Source organism: Thamnophis elegans, chromosome 16 (genome assembly GCF_009769535.1).
Source record: "Thamnophis elegans isolate rThaEle1 chromosome 16, rThaEle1.pri, whole genome shotgun sequence".
NCBI lineage: Eukaryota > Metazoa > Chordata > Lepidosauria > Squamata > Colubridae > Thamnophis > Thamnophis elegans.
Genome location: NC_045556.1, coordinates 344,196 through 349,049, shown reverse-complemented (window position 1 = coordinate 349,049; position 4,854 = coordinate 344,196).

The following is a 4,854-nucleotide window of genomic DNA, read 5'->3' as shown; positions in this document are numbered from 1 at the left end:
ACAAAATGACCATTTCAGTTTCAAGGCTGCCGGAGCCTCTGGAGTCTCTCGAGTTCACCTAAAATCTGGCACTTGGTTTTAGGAGCAAGCAGGGACCCCAAGAAGAAAGCCCCCATTTCTTCCCTTCTAGGGCTCGTCCCTTTCCTCCCCGCCCGAGGCCTCCTTCTCAGTAGCACTATTTTCCTTTCGGAGCTGAGGTGGGGGGGGGGGGGGGAGAAGAGATTTGGGAGGGAATGTTATTATCGCAGCTGCGTTTTAGAAAAGAACGCTCCGGAATCGCCATGCAGCTCGGAGGAGCCTCATCCTCACCCACTGCGGCCATAAAGTTCAGCTATCAGCGAAAGTGAAACCTCTGCAGTCAAGAGGGGCTTCTCCTCCGCAGGACGCCTGGACGAGGCCTGGGGAGGGGGGGACGCTCTTCTTTCCTTGGTGGAGGAGTCAGGGCTGCAAACCTTCTCCATCCATCCCACCCCCACCCACCCACCCGTCCTTGGGGGCCCAGGAGGACCAGGGAGGGAGGGGCGGGCTCTCCTTTGGGGCCTCCTGCCCCTCCCCCTCAGGGCCCCATCGTGGCCTCCGGGGGTCCCATCCCGCTCAGCCCGGGGAGGGGCCTGCCAGCGGTTGAACCCCGGAGGAGGCCTGTCCGGCAACAGCCGAGGAGCCCAGGCCAGGCCCAGAGGCCGGTGCTTTCGGGAGCCTCCTGTGCCTGGGCTGGACTCGGAGAAGCCCCCGGTGCCTTCAGGGGTCCCTTCAATCTGCCTCTGAGCAGCTGCTCCTCAGCCTAGATAAATGGGGAGAGGAAACGCTATCCAAACACCGTCCACTTCAAAGGCACCATTGCAATCTGTCCATTTGCCAAAGAAAGACTCTGAAGAGAGCCGAGATCAGGAAGGGCGGCCCAGGCGGCTCCCCCCCCCCCCCAGCCTCTCCTACCAGTCCTGCTGCATTTGATGTGTTAATGGCTTGTGTGCCTGCCAGCACCACAAACATTGTGCGAGAGCAGCACCCAGGCGCCCCTCCCTGCCCTCCTGGGGCGTTTGCCTCCCGGCCAGCTGGGCCTCCTCGGGGAGAGTTGTCCTCACAGGCCTTCCCTGGGGAAGCCGTGGCTGCTGTCCCCGGAAGGGTGTGCCTGGCCTGGGAAGCAGCAGAGGGCCTTTCAAGGGGCCCGGGGGTGGGAGCGGAGAAGGCGGCCACGGGGCAGAGCTCCACTCCGGAGGCGCCTGGCCTTCCAAACCTTCCTGGCTTGTCAGCAGCCCCTCCATCCAGGGTGGCCGTGGCCTAAGATGCTTTCGTTGCCTTTTGATGGGCTTATGAATGCAACCAAGTCCTCGTCCCTGGGAGACACTCAAACACGGGTCCCTCTCGGAGGTGCAGGCAGAGGGCTAAGCTGATGCCCCAAGAGGAGCCCAGGAGCTCCTGGGGCTTGAAGGGCCGGCCTGGGAGTCCTTGCAACGGACCTCCAAATCCAACGGCAGCTGTCGTGAGGCTCCCCCCCCCCCCGCCCCTGGTTTGAAGCCTCTGCTGAGCCACATTTTAAAAGAGCCGCTGGAGGAGATCCATGGATCCGGGTCTCCTCCGGTCTCTGCCTTGAAGGAAGGCTGGAGCAGGCTGGAGCATCGTACATCGTCTTTTCCTTTCACGGCAACTCATTGGAACAAAAATGGCTTTCAAAGGGCCCCATCCAGCCTCCCCTCTGCCTTCCGGACCGAGACCCCTAGAGGGGAAGTGGGGGGAGGGGAGGGGGTTCAGAAGGAGGGGCAGGAAGGCAGCAGAGAAGGAGCCACCCTGCCACTCCAATCCAGATCCCACCCAATGAAGCAGAGGCCTGGGCCCATACGCTCCCCTATCATTAAGCAGCAGCTCCCCCTGTTCGGAGGGGGCTCTCCGCTTCGGTCCCTCCCACCAAGGGGCCGTGGGCCTTCAGGAAGCAGAATGGGCGAGCAGAGGCAGGGGGCCCTCCCTTCCTTGGCTGCCCACCTCTGCAGAGATCACGGGGTCTCTCAAGGGTGCAGAAAGAGACGGCCTCCAGGGAGGGACTCCTGCAAGGGGCATCTGCTCAGCCAGGGTGACTGGAGGGATTGCTTTGGACCGCCTTCAAGGCTCCTGCTGGATCCTTGGATTCCTGAGGATGGCCAGAGGGCAAGCTTGCTGGATTTCCGAGTCCCTGATTTCTCCCAGTAGCTCCCTTCAGGATTCCGTAGTGGTTACAGGAAGATGAACATGCTCCTTGCGAGTGAATGTCTTTTTACAGCATAAAACGTGGCCCTCAGGCAACAGCACCATCATAAATCTTCTTGACTGGCTTGGCATGGGAGAGCCAGAAGTTCAAAGCAGATGGTGGGGAGTCCGGCAGGAACAACATTCACAGGCTGCCAGGATCAAATCCGCTGAACGGAGGAGGTCTTGGGAACGCCAGGGCTAAATAAGGGGGCCTTGGGAGGTCAGCCTCGGCCCCAGTCGCTCCAGGCCTGAGAGGCCGGAAAGCCCAGCGGACTTTGGGAATGTTCTTCTTGCAGACCTGTGGAGGTCAACGTGTGCAGGGCTACGTTTCTAAGAAGGTCCTCAGGAAAAGGCCCCAGCCAGCCTGGTCACCAGGGAGCTCATCCTGGGAGCTCAGGGTAGGGGCTCTGGGGCCTCTTCAAAGGAGGGACGGGGCTCTGGGGTGCTGGGCCTCCCTCCCTGGGTCGAGCGAGGAAGATGGCCAACCGTTCATAATTCTGAATTATGCCAAGGTGAGCAGTTGCGACCCAAGCAGAGCTGGCACTCCCAAAATCTCCTTTCTTTAGGCTCTGGGCTCCCTCCAGAGCCCCTCTCTTCAGGAGTCCCCCCACCCCACCCCCGGCCATGGGCAGAAGGCCAGCCTGCAATCTCCATCCCCTCCCAGAGCCCATTCAGAGGAAAGGCCCAAAAGGAACATATCCACAACACCCCACCAAGCCTGGGCAAGAGGAGGGGAAAGGAAGGCCACGGGTCAAGGGAGGGGAGGGAGGGAGGGAGGAGGCGGGTGTGGGTCTTGCAGTGAACACCCAGCAAGGCAGTCATCATCGCTGGTTTCCAGTTGCCTCAAAGTGGAGACCCTGCAGGCTCATGGGACCACCTTCCTGGGGGTGGAGGAGGCATCCGGGAGTTGGGAAGACAAGGAGGCCCACAGGATCAGGACAGGCAGCCTTGCCCTCTCCCACGGGTTGGCCAATTCCAGGAAGCCGGAGGGGGGGAGGATGGCCAACCATTATCCGCCCCTCCCCTCCCCTGTGGAAAAGGAGGCCAATGCCCTGGAATCTGGGAATGACAGCCTGGAGGTGGGATGAGGCTTTCCAAAGCCTTCTGGGCGTCTGGCTGAGGGGGATCCTGGCTGACCTGCCATTTCTGTCACAAAGAGACCTTGAGAGGCTCATTTGGTCCCCAATCAGTTGCCATGAGCAACGTGGGGGAGGCGGGAGCGAGGGCTTTCCCTTGGTGGGGGCTCTTTCGGTACCCCCCCAACCCCCCCCCCTTGAGCTGCTTTCCAGAGGCCTCTGAGTGCTGCAGGGAGGGGGGGGGTGCAGGGTCCCTGGAAGCTCTGCTTGGGCTACCAAGAACCGCCCAGCAGGTTTAGGCAAAGCCGTCCAGAAGGCGGAAGGCTGGAGGGAGCAGCCAGCTGGGACTCTGCGAGGGACAACCGACGGCTGCCGATTAGGGGCCGTTTGCCCTGCTTGGAGAGGTTGCCCCACCGGCTGCCTCCGTTCCCTTCTCGCTACACCCGAGAGGCTTCCATCCTTGGCTCTCGGGCCGTGGGGGAGCCTCAGCCAAAGAGAGCCATCTTTGGCAGAAAAAGAGCAGGAGCTGCTGATTTGGGGCTGGGCAGCTCAGAGCCCAGGCAAGGGCACACTCAGGAGGGGGTTCTGCCCTTCAAGCAAGATGCTGCCAAGGGAAGATGCCAGCCTGCAGAGTGGCTGCCTCTGTGCCGCTGGAGAATGGGCCGGAGGGAGCTTCCTGAATAGCGGGAACTCCCCCGGGCCTGGGGGGAGGGTGCTGACTGGGGGGCAGTCAAGGGTGAGAGGCCCGGGCATGGCCAGCCTGAGCCAGCTTCTCCTCCAGGCCCCCCCCCCACCATGGCCTCAATGCCAGCCAGGAGCAGTGGGCAGTTCCCAGTTTGGCAGGGCATCCATCCTGGAAGCCCCACCGATTTGGCACTTCCTCGGCATCCCTCCATGACCTGGTGTTCAAAAGGGCATCTCGTGTCCCATTGCAACTGCTTATTTCACACGCCTTTCAGCCCTCTCCATCAGCAGCATTTGCTGCCTTGACCAGGCGCCAAGGCCAGAAGGGCAAATCTACCCCAGGGAGGGAGGGGGGGAACCCCCACCCCAGTAGCCTGTTCCTGTCCAAAGAGGCTCAGCAGGGGCCGATGGCCACGATGGATCCATTTGGAGGGTCCGCCTGTTCTGGCCCTTCTCCCATCTCTGACCCTTGGCTCTTGCTAGCAGCAGCAGAGAGGTTCCTCTCCAGAGACTTCCAAGCAGCTCCCCCAGATCAGAGGGGGGAAGGCGAGGGGAGGCGACTGAGAACAATCTCCTTTTGTCAGGATGGGGATCTTGGCCTGTAACAATGGAACCGAAGGGAAACAAGGCCCTGGGAGGAACTCTTGATAAGAAAAGCCAACAAGCTCCCACTTCTCCTCTCGACTTTAAAGCCAGTCGGCCACTCAAGGGAAGGTGCTGAATTATTTCACCGGTTAATTATTCAATCGACAGAGGTTTACCAAGACGGGATGAGTCTACGGATAAACAGAAACTTGTCTTCTTCATTTTCGATCAGGTGGGCAGCGATGCCCCTCTCTCCGCTCCGTCTTCAGGAGGCCGAGCGATTCCCCCC